General features: G+C 44.1%; 1 protein-coding gene across 8 annotated transcripts in view; it reads right to left on the bottom strand.

Moving 5' to 3' along the window:
• The window catches only part of LOC132389594 (zinc finger protein 234-like), a 38,992-nt gene that overhangs the window by 19,634 nt on the left and 4,725 nt on the right, over window positions 1-14,633 (bottom strand). For 6 of the 8 annotated variants that reach the window (XR_009510605.1, XR_009510610.1, XR_009510613.1 and 3 more), the window contains exon 1: window positions 1,327-1,664. The exons of the other annotated variants lie outside the window; for them this stretch is intronic. The gene's annotated coding sequence lies outside the window, so the exon portion shown is untranslated. Of the gene's footprint in view, window positions 1-1,326; window positions 1,665-14,633 lie in introns of those variants that run through there. 8 annotated transcript variants of the gene reach the window in all.

The following is a 14,633-nucleotide window of genomic DNA, read 5'->3' as shown; positions in this document are numbered from 1 at the left end:
GTCAATGTACAATGAAGGAACAACATCGACTATATTTCATTCGGAGATTGAGGAAAATCGGTCTGTCATGAAAGACACTTGCAAATTTCTACAGATGTACTGTGGAGAGCATTCTAACTGGTTGCATCACTGCCTGGTGTGGAGAGGCCACTGCACAGGATCGGAAAATGCTGCAGAAAGTTGTAAACTCAGCCAGCTCCTTCATGGGCACTGGACTCCAGAGCATCCAGGACAAATTCAAAAGATGATGCCATAAAAAGGTGGCATCCACCATTACGGACCCTCATCACCCAGGACATGCCTTCAGCTCATTGCTACCATCAAGGAGGATGTACAGGACCGTGAAGAGACACACAATGTCTCAGGAACAGCTTCTTCCCTCCACCGTCAGATTTCTAAATGGACAATGAATTCTAGAATACTTCCTCAGTATTTTCCCGCACGTTTGCCACTACATTTCAAATTTAATTTTATAAATACTTGTTCTAATTTATAGTTTTTATTGCTATGTATTGCAATGTACTGCAGACACAAAGGAACAAATTTCACCACATATGCAGATGATATTAAACCTGATTCTGATAAACAAACACACACAGCTGGGCTCAGACATACAACACCCCCACATTCCTCCCTTCATGACACCCTGCTTGCTCCTGGCCCCCGGTATGAAGCTCAAACTGTTGCAACACCTGCCCTTTAAAATCATGGCTGAGGCTGCGTTGTGTCTGTTCACTGTTTGAGTTCGATATTAAGTGAAGAGCATTGAATGGGAAGGAAGGTTTGAATAGAAGAATAAAGATCTCCTCTCAAGGTATATGGGGTCCTGGTGAGAGCGTACATGGGACACTGTGCGCAAGTCTGGTCTCCCTCCCGGAGTCAGCCTGTGGGATGAAGGGAATGAAGAGATTTCCCAGATTGATTTAGGAGGTGAGGTAGTGTCCTCGGAGAGATTATACTGACTGGGCCTGTCTCAAAATTAGAGAAATAAAAGGCCGTCTGACTGAGACAGACACAGTCTCACAGGGTATTGACAGGGTAGAGGCAGGAATGATGTTTCCTTTGGTTGTGGTGAGGAATGGGGGGTCACAGAATCCGAGGTCACCTCAACAGGACCGAAATGAGGAGGAATTTCCTCATCCAGAGGGCAGTGAAACTTTGGAATTTTCTCCACAAGGTTTCTAAATTTGAAGGACAAATTTTAGGGCTCTGCGATGCTGGGAACGTTGCGCGAAAGTGGAGCTGAGGTCAAAGATCAGGCATGTTCTGTGTGAAAGGCGTTAAAGACGGAAAGTCTGTGTATTTGTTTCTAAAGTACGAGTTTACCTTTGCGCCTGGTTCTCCCTGGGCCTTCAGCCTGTCCTTTAACACAGGGGAGCGCTCACAGCACCGGATTTCCATCGGCAGCCGCTGCGGGCCAGCTCCCGTATCCCAGCAGCAGGAGTTAACTCCCGACGGCAGGCCCCGACCCTCGGCGGGGAAAGACCGGGCACCCCCTGTGTGGCTGAAACAGCTCACGGAATCTCCGCCCGAATCTTCACATCCGCCATCGGAAGGGCTCAAAGCTCCGGCTGCTGTTGTAGCCTTTACCCGGGGAGCTGCTCCCAGTCTCGGGTCTCTCACCGGGTCCACTCGTTCCCGATTCGTAACTCCGACCGCCCAGCGTCCAGCCCACTGACACTCCTCAGCCAATGGAGGCAAGATCCTCCCAGTGGTGTTCTCTGATTGACTGTGAGTGTGCCTGAGGACGGGCTGCTACTGGGATCTGGAGCTGTCAGTCAAGGTTTGATCTCAGAAACAAAGCAAGTTACCCGAGGCTCAAAGGTCAAAGTACAATTTATTGTCAGAGTACATGTAAGTCGCCACATACAACTCCTACAAACATACAGAGCAAAGCTACAGAATGGTAACTATATCTGGATCACTGAAACATCAGTCAGAGTGCAGAAGACAGCAAAATTCTCCAATGCAAATAAATAATGAGAACATGAAATAACCGCAGCGGCTGCCGATAGATGTCCGCTGCTCTCAGCGCTCCCTGTTCAATCTGACAGGACAAGAAACAGTGAGGCGGAAAGGTAAACTCGTGTTTCAGAAAATAAGAAATAGAGAAGGTGTGGACATTCGGCCCCTTGCTCCTCTTCTGCCCTTCACTCAGAACATGCTTGACTTTTGACCTCAGCACCACTTTCCTGCAACTTTCCATCACCGCTGAGCCCCAGGATATGTCTATTCAATTTAGAAATCTTGTGGAGATTATTGCAATGATTCACTGCACTCTGGGTGAGGAAATTTCTCCTCATCTCAGTCCTGCTGAGTTGTCCTCGGATTTTGAGTCTGTGAGTGCTGTTTCCACACCTTATGGGAAACTTCATTCCAGTCCTTCCGCTGTAAATATCCTGTGAGATTGTATTTCTCTAATTCTGTGACAGGAATGTATTCCTGGAAAGTATTCTTAGAGATAGTATGTATAATTATCTGGATAGACGGGATCTGATTAGAAGTAGCCAGCATGGATTTGTGCGTGGAAGGTCATGTTTGACAAACCTTATTGAATTTTTTGAAGAAGTTACGAGGAATGTTGACGAGGCAGTGGATGTAGTCTATATGGACTTCAGCAAAGCCTTTGACAAAGTTCCACATGGAAGGTTAGTTAAGAAGGTTCAGTCGTTAGGTATTAATGCTGGAGTAATAAAATGGATTCAACAGTGGCTAGATGGGAGATGCCAGAGAGTAGTGGTGGATAATTGTTTATCGGGATGGAGGCCGGTGACTAACGGGGTGCCTCAGTGATCTGTTTTGGGCCCAATGTTGTTTGTAATATACATAAATGATCTGGATGATGGGGTGGTAAATTGGATTAGTAGGTATGCCGATGATACTAAGGTAGGAGGTGTTGTGGATAATGAGGTGGATTTTCAAAGCTTGCAGGGAGATTTATGCCGGTTAGAAGAATCGGCTGAACGTTGGCAGATGGAGTTTAATGCTGAGAAGTGTGAGGTTCTACATTTTGGCAGGAATAATCCAAATAGAACATACAGAGTAAATGGTAGGGCATTGAGGAATGCAGAGGAACAGAGAGATCTAGGAATAACTGTGCATAGTTCCCTAAAAGTGGAGTCTCATGTAGATAGGGTGGTGAAGAGGGCTTTTGGAACGCTGGCCTTTATATATCAAAGCATTGAGTAATGCTAAAGTTGTACAAGGCATTGGTAAGGCCAAATTTGGAATATTGTGTGCAGTTCTGGTCACCGAATTATAGGAAAGATATCAATAAATTAGAGAGAGTGCAGAGACGATTTACTAGGATGTTACCTGGGTTTCAGCAAATAAGTTACAGAGAAAGGTTGAACAAGTTAGGTCTCTATTCATTAGAGCGTAGAAGGTTGAGGGGGGATTTGATCGAGGTATTTAAAATTTTGAGAGGGATAGATAGAGTTGACGTGAACAGGCTGTTTCCATTGAGAGTAGGGGAGATTCAAACTAGAGGACATGATTTGAGAGTTAGGGGGCAGAAGTTTAAGGGAAACACGAGGGGGTATTTCTTTACTCAAAGAGTGATAGCTGTGTGGAATGAGCTTCCTGTAGAAGAAGTAGAGGCCAGTTCAGTTGTGTCATTTAAGGTAAAATTGGGTAGGTATATGGACAGGAAAGGAGTGGAGGGTTATAGGCTGAGTGCGGGTAGGTGGGACTAGGTGAGATTAAGGGTTCGGCATGGACTAGGAGGGCCAAGATGGCCTGTTTCTGTGCTGTGATTGTTATATGGTTATATGGTTATATGGAATGTGATCTGTCTCAGTCAAACCACCTCTTATTTCACTCATTTGGAGACAGTCCCAGTACGATGATTTGTTGTGGGAGCATCTCTATGGACAGCAGGTGAGTGCAGTTATCCTGTGTTGTTCCACAGCCTGATGGTTGAGGGGCAGTAACTGTTCCTGACCCTGGTGGGGCGAGTTCAAGGGCACGGTCTGGAAAGAGGATCCGACTCCCTGTCCCTGTCCGAGAGGTTCCATATATAACCATGAGGAGTGGCACAAGTACTCTGGCAGGGTCTGGAAAGGGGAACCCACTCCCTGTCGTTGTCCAACTGGTTCCATATATAACCCTGGGGAGTGGCACAAGTCCCTGGGCAGGGTCTGGAGAGTTTGGCAAGTCTGTGTGAGCCAATTAGTGAACACAGGACCTGCACAACACGGACAGTTTACACATGAACTCGGTGGGTGGTGGTGGGGGGGGGGGTGGAAGTGGTCAATGTCTGCTGATGTCCATGCGGGTAGGATTGCTAGAGTTGTCTAAGAGGTTTTAAACTAATTTGGCAGCAGATCTGAACTGGAGTGATAGGGCTGAGGCGAATGTTCTAAGTTTTCAAACAGCGGCAGTGTGTAGTTAGACTGCCACCATTGAGAGGCTGACGATAGCGCAAAATTTCAGTAGGCGGGATGAGTTGCAATGCAAAAGGGTGACAAAATGAAAAATGTGATGAATACGGAACTGAAGGTTTTATATTTGAAAGCGTGCAATACATGGAGTAAGGGAAATGAACTTGTGTCACAGTTACAGATTGGCATTGTGGGCATCACGGAATGGTGGCTGAAGGAAGATTATAGATTATAGCTTCATGTGCAAGGATACAGATTGTACTGAATGGACAGACAGGTAGGCAGAGGTGTGGGGAGGGTCTGTATGTCAAAATGAAATCAAATCTTCTACCTGGTGAAATGGGATTGCACGATTTAGAATACTGACGTATGAGGGGTGAATACTGATGCACTCAAAGATTTTCTATTTTGTATTTGTAATTACTTTTTTCCAGTTTTTGGTGATCTATTTTCACATTAACACAAAAGAGTTTTTATTTCTGCTGATCAGTGTGAATAAAACAAATCTGAATCCACTGTGTCTCAATGTTGTAAAACAATAAAAGATGAAAACTTCCAAGGTGTCCGCATACTTTTTATAAGCACTGCAAGTGCAATTACGAAGAAAGCACGGCAGTGCCTCTCCTTCCTTTGAAGTTTGCAAAGCTGCAGCATCACACACACACACACACTCACACACACACACACACACACACACACACACACACACACACACACACACACACACACACACACCCCACACGCACACACACTCACACACACACCACACACACACCCACACTCTCTCACACACACACACACACACACACACACACTCACACACACACACACCCCACACGCACACACACACCCACACTCTCACACACACACACACACACACACACACACACACACACACACACACACACACAAAAAGAACAGGGTGAACTGCCTCCATGACTATCCCTCAGTGGTGCTCACATCTACTGTGATGAAGAGCTTTGACGGTTTGGTCATGTCTAGAATCAACTCCTGTCTGTGCATGGACCTGGACCCAATGCAATCTGCCGATTGCCACAATATACCTACAGCAGATGCAATCTCACTGACTCTCCACTCAGGCTTATATCACCTGGACAATAGCAATACACAAGTCAAGCTGCTGATTACTGCTCAGCGTTCAACACAATCAGACCCTCAATTGTAATCAACAAGCTCCAAAACCTGGGCCTCTGTACCTCCTTCTGCAACTGGATCCTCACCAGGAGACCCCAGTCTGTGTGGATCAGAAATAACATCTCCTCCTTGCTGACAATCAACACCAGCACACCTCAACGATGCATGCTCAGTCCACTGCTCTACTCTCTCTACACCACATCTCTGTGTCTGGGTTCATCTATAAACTTGCCGAGGACACAACTATTTTTGGTGGAATTTCAGATGGTGATGAGGAGGAGTACAGAAGTGAGATAGATCAGCAAGTTGAGTGGTGTCGCAGCAACAACCTTGCACTCAACATCATGAAGACAAAGGAATTGATTGTGGATTCAGGAAGGGGAAGTCGAGGGAACACACACCAGTCCTCATCGTGGGATCAGAAGTGAAAAGGGTAAGCAGTTTCCATTTCCTGCCTGTCAACATCTCTGAGGAACTATCCTGGGCCCAACATGTTGATGCAGTTACAATGAAGGCACAACATCGGCTATATTTCATTCGGAGATTGAGGGGAATCAGTCTGTCACTAAAGACTCTTGCAAATTTCTACAGATGTACTGTGGAGAGCATTCTAACTGGTTGCATCACTGCCTGGTGTGGAGAGGCCACTGCACAGGATCAGAAAATGCTGCAGAAAGTTGTAAACTCAGCCAGCTCCTTCATGGGCACTGGACTCCACAGCATCCAGGACACATTCAAAAGATGATGCCACAAAAAGGTGGCATCCATCATTACGGACCCCCATCACCCAGGACATGCCTTCGGCTCATTGCTACCATCAAGGAGGATGTACAGGACCCTGGAGACACTCTCACTGGTTCAGGAACAGCTTCTTCCCCACTGTCAGATTTCTGAATGGACAATGAACTCAAGAATATTTCTTCAGTATTTTCCATCACGTTTTGCACTACAATTCAAATTTAATTTTATAAATACTTGTTGTAATTTATAGTTTTTATTACTATGTATTGCAATGTACTGCAGACACAAAGGAACAAATTTCACCACATATGCGGATGATATTAAACCTGATTCTGATACACAAACACACACAGCTGGGCTCAGACATACAACACTCCCACATTCCTCCCTTTATGACACCCTGCTTGCTCCGTGGCCCCCGGTATGAAGCTCAAACTGTTGCAACACCTGCCCTTTAAATTCATGGCTGAGGCTGTGTCGTGTCTGTTCACTGTTTGAGTTCGATATTAAATGAAGAGCATTGAATGGGAAGGAAGGTTTGAATAGAAGAATAAAGATCTCCTCTGAAGGTATATGGGGCCCTGGTGAGAGCGTACATGCAACACTGTGCACAGGTCTGGTCTCACTCATGGAGTCAGGCTGTGGGATGAAGGGAATGAAGGGATTTCCCAGATTGATTTAGGAGGTGAGGTAGTGTCCTCGGAGAGATTATACTGACCGGGCCTGTCTCAAAATTAGAGAAATAAAAGGCTGTCTGACTGAGACAGACAGAGTCTCACAGGGTATTGACAGTCTTGAGGGAGAAATGATGTTTCCTTTGGCTGTGGTGAGGAATGGGGGTCACAGAATCCGAGTTCACCTCAGCACGACTGAAATGAGGAGGAATTTCCTCATCCAGAGGGCAGTGAAACTTTGGAATTTTCTCCACAAGGTTTCTAAATTTGAAGGACAAATTGTAGGGCTCTGCGATGCTGGGAACGTTGCGTGAAAGTGGCGCTGAGGTCAAAGATCAGGCATGTTCTGTGTGAAAGGCGGAAAAGACGGAAAGTCTGTTTATTTGTTTCTAAAGTCCGAGTTTACCTTTGCGCCTGGTTCTCCCAGCTGGAGCTGTCAGTCAAGGTTTGATATCAGAAACAAAGCAAGTTCCCAAAGGCTCAAAGTTCAAAGTAAAATTTATTATCAGAGTACATATAAGTCGCCACATACAACTCCTACAAACATACAGAGAAAAGCTACAGAATGGTAACTATATCTGGATCATTGAAAGATCAACCAGAGTGCAGAAGACAACAAACTTCGCCAATGCAAATAAACAACGAGAACATGAAATAACCACAGCGGCTGCCGATAGATGTCCGGTGCTCTCAGCTCTCCCTGTTCAATCTGTCAGGACAAGAAATAGTGAGGCACAAAGGTAAACTTGTGTTTCAGAAAATAAGAAATAGAGAGGGTGTGGCCATTCGGCCCCTTGCACCTCTTCTGCCCTTCACTCAGAACATGCTTGACTTATGACCTCAGCACCACTTTCCTGCAACTTCCCATCACCGCTGAGCCCCAGGATATGTCCATTCTATTTCTAATCCTTGTGGAGATAATTGCAATGATTCACTGCACTCTGGGTGAGGAAATTTCTCCTCATCTCAGTCCTGCTGAGTTGTCCTCGGATGTTGAGTCTGTGACCGCTGGTTCCACACCTTATGGGAAACATCATTCCAGCCCTTCCGCTGTAAATATCCTGTGAGATTGTATTTCTCTAATTCTGAGACAGGAATGTGATCTGTCTCAGTCAAACCACCTCTGATTTCACACAATTTGAGACAGTCCCAGTACGATGATTTGTTGTGGGACCATCTCTATGGACAGCAAGTGAGTGTAGTTATCCTGTGTTGTTCCACAGACCGAAGGCTGAGGGGTAGTAACTGTTCCTGACCCTGGTGGGGCGAGTCCTGAGGCTCTTGTACCTTCTACCTGATCACAGCAGTGAGAAAGGAGCCTGCCTGTGTGGTGAGCCTGATCACAGCCGCCTGTATCACCGTCCTCTCTGGCCTGCCGTATACGGGACCAAAGGGATTGTGGAGAGTAAATGTGCTACTCTGTCGAGTATCACTGTGATCCGTCCCCTCTGGCCTGATCTATCCGGGACCAAAGGGATTGTGGAGAGTAAACGTGGTACTCTGTCGAGTATCACTGTGATCCGTCCCCTCTGGCCTGCCCTATCCGGGACCAAAGGGATTGTGGAGAGTAAATGTGGTACTCTATCGAGTATCACTGTGATCCGTCCCCTCTGGCCTGTCCTATCCGGGACCAATGGGATTGAGGAGAGTAATTTTTTTACTCTGTCGAGTATTACTGTGATCCTGGCTCTCTTCCTGCCCCTTATTATTCTTGTCTGTGATTGCAGTGCGACAATCTCTGGCTCAATGTCCCTTCTTTCTACAAACCCCGTTTCTGTCCTTTGCTAAGTGTCCTCTTCATCTGCACCGTCCGCACGATCCTGCCACCCGTTCTGGCTTCTTCGTCGGGACCCGAACTCCCTCTCCTCACTACCGGTTCTCTGTGCACACACTCGCTTTTCCCCAGTCCCTTTAAAGAGTCAATTGCGCTCCATATTCATCAGAATTTATGTCACTCTGGGGCCAGGTCTGACACATCGAATTGAGATTAGTTAACTTAAAGGAGTGGGCAGGCTTGGGTCTGAGACAGTTTAGAAAAGTCTGCACTGCCAGCTGGACATACTGATCTGTCCAGGGGTTTGCCGGCAGTGGACTCTCACGTAACGAGCTATAAAGTACGCAAGGGATTCTCCTTTTTTTCTGTAGTTATCGGGTAAATTCACCAAAATCCGCGTGCAGTCGGACTGTCATTCAAATGGGTTCCCTTACCTCAGTGACCCACCGTGCCATGCCTTTTATTACATCAGCCCCTCTGGTGGATCCCGGTCACCTTCGGGCGTCTGCCTGGGAAATGGGAACCCACTCCCTGTCCCTGTCCGAAAGGTTCCATATATAACCATGAGGAGTGGCACAAGTCCCCGGGCAGGGTCTGGAAAGGGGAACCCACTCCCTGTCCCAGTCCGAGAGGTTCCATATATAACCCTGAGGAGTGGCACAAGTCCCCGGGCAGGGTCTGGAAAGGGGAACCCACTCCCTGTCCCTGTACGAGAGGTTCCATATATAACCCTGAGGAGTGGCACAAGTCCCCGGGCAGGGTCTGGAAATGGGAACCCACTCCCTGTCCCTGTCCGAAAGGTTCCATATATAACCATGAGGAGTGGCACAAGTCCCCGGGCAGGGTCTGGAAAGAGGAACGCACTCCCTGTCCCTGTCCGAAAGGTTCCATATATAACCCTGAGGAGTGGCTCAAGTCCCAGGCCAGGGTCTGGAAAGGGGAACCACTCCCTTTTTCAATGAATTCAGGTAAAGCCCCTGGTCCGGATGCTCATACTGCTGATTTTTTAAAATTCTTTTCTTCTATACTCGCTCCTTGGCTTTGTAAACTTTTTAAAGATGCGTTGACCATAGGTAAATAACCACAATCTTTTTATGATGCCTCCATTTCTCCAATTCTTAAAAAAGATATAGACCCCACTGAATGTGCATCCTATCGGCCCATATCCTTGCTGAATACGGATTCTAAGATTTTTACCAAAATTCTTGCCACTAGATTAGAAAAAGTATTACCTCAAATTATCTCTGAAGATCAGACCGGATTTATTAAAAACTGTTATTCATCTTTTAACATTAGAAAATTTATTAATATAATTTATACTTCTTCATCTAAAATAGCAGAGTCATTTCCTTAGATGCTGAAAAAGCGTTCGAAAGAGTTGAATGGCTATATTAATTTTATATGTGGCAGAATTTTAATTTTAGCTTGAAATTTATATCAGGGATTAAATTAATGTATTATAAACCTTTGGCTTCGGTTCTTACCAATAATCAAAGATCTTTTTTTCAGTTGTCCTGTGGTACGAGGCAAGGCTGCCCTTTAAGTCCTCTATTATTTGACATTGCTTTGGAACCTTTAGCCGTTGCCATTCGTGAATCACCTAATATTTTTGGTATTGGGACTTGTAAGTTATCATTATATGCTGATGATTTGTTACTATACATATCTGACCCTGAGAGATCTATTCCTATTTCATCCTTGCTTGCTCAGTTTAGTAGCTTTTCTGGCAACAAACTGAATTTTAATTAGAGTGAATTATTTCCATTAAATATGAAAGTTCCAATTTATAAAAACTTACCATTTAAAATTGTCACAGATCATTTTACTTATTTGGGTATTAAAATTACCAAGAAACATAAGGGTTTATTTAAAGTTAATTTTTTACCTTTAATTGAACAAATCAAGCAACTTGTTTGGTTGAATTAATACTATCAAGTTGATAGTATTACCCAAATTTTTATATTTATTCCAACCATTACCAATTTTTATTCCTAACTCTTTATTTGATATTATTGACTCCAAAATATCCTCGTATGTGTAGCAGAATAAAAAAATCCTAGATTAAGTAAAAAATATTTACAGAAGCCTAAGAAGGAAGGTGGTTTTGCTTTGCCAAACCTGAGATTTTACTGTTGGCCAGTTAATATTCAATATTTAATATTTTGGACACAAGAATCGGTCATAGTACCTTGCCCACAATGTGTAAATTTGGAGTGTAACTCTGTACAAGACTTCTCATTGTTTTCTATTTTAGGATCTTCGCTTCCTTTTGCTTTATCTAAACCGAATAAACAAATAACTAATCCTACAGTTAAACATACATTAAGAATATGGTTTCAATTTCGTAAATTCTTTGGCTTGAATAATCAAGCCCTATTATATCCAACTTTTTTTTCCAGCCCTCCTTTAAGGACCAAGCTTTTGTGTTATGGAAAACAAAAGGTACAACATGTTTTTGTGATCTACTTTTATATAACAGTTTTATGTCCTTTGAACAGCTATCCAACATAAAACTCTTTTTTTTAGATACTTGCAAGTTAGAAATTTCTTGAATGTCAGTCTTTTCTGAAATTATGTCCAATGGACATTACAGAAAAAATTCAGGCTCTGAATCCTTGCCAGAAGGGTTTAGTAGCCATCATTTATAATATGATCATGAAAATACAGCTAGGAGTATCAGAAAAAATTAAGGAATGGGTAAAAGAACTTTACTGTCTTATACCCACAGAGCAGTGGGAGAAAATTTTACAATTAGTCAATTCTTCTTCTATTTGTGCTAAACTTGCCTAATACAATTTAATGTTGTTCATAGGGTCACATGTCCAAGGATAAACTCACTCAATTTTATTCTTATGTTAATCCAGCCTGTCACAGATGTCATTCTGAAGTCACTTCATTGACCCACATGTTCTGGTCTTGCCCCTATTTGCAAAATTACTGGAAAGATATTTTCGGTATTATTTCAGCAGTTCTGAATATCAAATTACAAACGCATCCTATTAATGCAATTTTCGGTTCACCAATGGTGGTTAATAGTCGTTTATCCCCCCTCAGCCCGGCGGATGATTGCATTTGTTACATTAATGTCTAGAAGATCTATCCTACTGAATTGGAAAGAAATTAGTCCTCCAGCTATATTTCAGTGGTTTTCTCAAACTATTTCTTGTTCGAGTTTAGAAAAAATTACAAGTGTTGTCTTTGACCCTTCAGTTAAATATGAAGAAACTTGGAGACCATTTATTCAACATTTTCATATAAGCTAACCTGACTTTTCCTAAACCTTACTTTTATTGTCCTTAATTATTTGGATGGTGGTGCGGAGTTATTGACGCTACTGTGTATAATTGATATAATGCAATGGCCCATGTCGGTTAGGATTTTTTTCATTTTTTGGGGGGCGGGAGAGAGTTTCTTATGTTCTCCATTTTTTGTAACCACTATGAGTTGGGAGGCTAATACCGTGAACCTATTAATTATGTACTCTCAAGCTATTTGTATTCATGTTTCATTTATGTTTGTTTAAAATCAATAAAAAGATTTTTAAAAGGACTACTCTGAGGAAAGGGTGGAATACGCGCAACGGGCCGAGTGGCCTGGCCTGCTCCTGTTTCTTATTTTCTAAAGTTCGAGTTTACCTTTGCGTCTGGTTCTCCCTTGACCTTCAGCCTGTCCTTTTGCACAGGGGAGCGCTCGCACACCGGAGCTCCATCGGCAGCCGCTGCGGGCCAGCTCCCGTATCCCAGCAGCAGGAGACAGGACCGGGAGGAAACTGCGGACAACAGACCCCGATCCACGGCGGGGAAAGACCGGGCTCCCCCTGTGTGGCTGAAACATCTCACGGAATCTCCGCCCGAATCTTCACCTCCGCCATCGGAAGGATTCAAAACACCGGCCGCTGTTGCAGCCTTTACCCGGGGAGCTGCTCCCGATCTCGGGTCTCTCACCGGGTCCACTCGTTCCCGGTTCCAAACTTCGGTCCGCCCAGAGTCCCGCCCACTGACACTCCTCAGCCAATGGAGGCAAGAGTCTCCCAGTGGTGGTCTCTGATTGGCTGTGTGTGTGTCCGAGGGCGGACTGCTGCCGGGAGCCGGAGATGTCAGTCACAGTTTGTTCTCAGACTCAAAGCAAGTTCCCCGAGGCTCAAAGTTCAAAGTAAATTTTATTATTATTTTTAGTAGTTTAAATTTTTATTGAACACAAACAAAAACAGAAACACGAAACATATGCTAACAAAAGCAGCAACAAATATATAACGATTAACTTTAAATATACAAATAAACGAGGAAACCCACTCTAAATACTGTTGGACAGAAGGAACTGTATCTTAGAGGAGTCACAAAACAAGAACATTTACAGAGATAACACAAAACTTTGACAGATTTGTCCAGTCTTTATAGCTTTCTGGTTACGGGAAGTTTTCAGAGTATAAACGTATAGTTTGAAGTCTGAGGTAAAAATCTAAATGAAGGATTCTTATTGCTGTGGTTGCATTTATAGATATAAAATTTGCTGTCAATTAACAAAAGATTTATGATAGAGAAATGATCCCTGTGAGATTTGGTATTACTAGTAAACCCAATAAGACATTTTCAAAACAAAAAGTAAAATCCACATTAATATATTGATCTATAAATTGACAAACATCAACCTAAAATGTTTCCACATATTCACAATCTCAAAACAGATGAAATAAATCCTCTGGTTATAAACCACAAAAATAACAGTTAGTTTCAATATCAGAATTAACCCTTGTCAAATAAACATTGGTTGGATAATATCTATGTATAATTTAAAATAAGCCCCAAGTACTCCTCCACCTCAGATTCCCCAAGTGACTATTCCAAAAACTAACAGAGTACATATAAGTCGCCACATACAACTCCTACAAACATGCAGAGCAAAGCTACAGAACGGTAACTATATTTGGATCACTGAAAGATCAGCCAAAGTGCAAAAGACAACAAACCGCCAATGCAAATAAACAAGGAGAACATGAAATAACCGCAGCGGCTGCCGATAGATGTCCGGTGCTCTCAGCTCTCCCTGTTCAATCTGACAGGACAAGAAACAGTGAGGAACAAAGGTAACCGAGTGTATCAGAAAACAATAAATCGAGAAGGTGTGGCCATTCGGCCCCTTGCGCTACCACTGCCCTTCAACTCAGAACATGCTTGACTTTTGACCTCAGCAGCACTTTCCTGCAACTCTCCATCACCGCTGAGCCCCAGGATATGTCTATTCAATTTAGAAACCTTGTGAAGATAATTGCAATGATTCACTGCACTCTGGGTGAGGAAATTTCTCCTCACCTCAGTCCTGCTGAGTTGTCATCGGATTCTGAGTTTGCGAGTGCTGGTTCCACACCTTCTGGGAAACATCATTCCAGCACTTCCACTGTAAATATCTTGTGAGATTATATTTCTCTAATTCTGAGACAGGAATTCAATCTGTCTCAGTTAAACCACCTCTTATTTCGCTCAGTTTGAGACAGACCCAGTACGATCATTTGTTGTGGGAGCAACTCTATGGACAGCAAGTGAGTGCAGTTATCCTGTGTTGTACCACAGCCTGATGGCTGAGGGGTAGTAACTGTTCCTGACCCTGGTGGGGCGAGTCCTGAGGCTCTTGTACCTTCTACCTGATCACAGCAGTGAGAAAAGAGCCTGCCTGTGTGGTGAGCCTGATCACAGCCGCCAGTATCACCGTCCCCTCTGGCCTGCCCTATCCGGGACCAAAGGGATTGTGGAGAATAAATGTGGTACTCTGTCGAGTATCACTGTGATCCGACCCATCTGGCCTGTCCTATCCGGGACCGAAGGAATTGTGGATAGTAAATGTGGTACACTGTCGAGTATCACTGTGATCCGTCCCCTCTGGCCTGACCTATCCGGGACCGAAGGAATTGTG

This window comes from Hypanus sabinus, unplaced genomic scaffold (assembly GCF_030144855.1).
Source record: "Hypanus sabinus isolate sHypSab1 unplaced genomic scaffold, sHypSab1.hap1 scaffold_609, whole genome shotgun sequence".
In the NCBI taxonomy this organism is placed as follows: domain Eukaryota; kingdom Metazoa; phylum Chordata; class Chondrichthyes; order Myliobatiformes; family Dasyatidae; genus Hypanus; species Hypanus sabinus.
The sequence above is the reverse complement of the archived record's forward strand: the minus strand, read 5'-3'. Positions and strand labels throughout refer to the sequence as shown.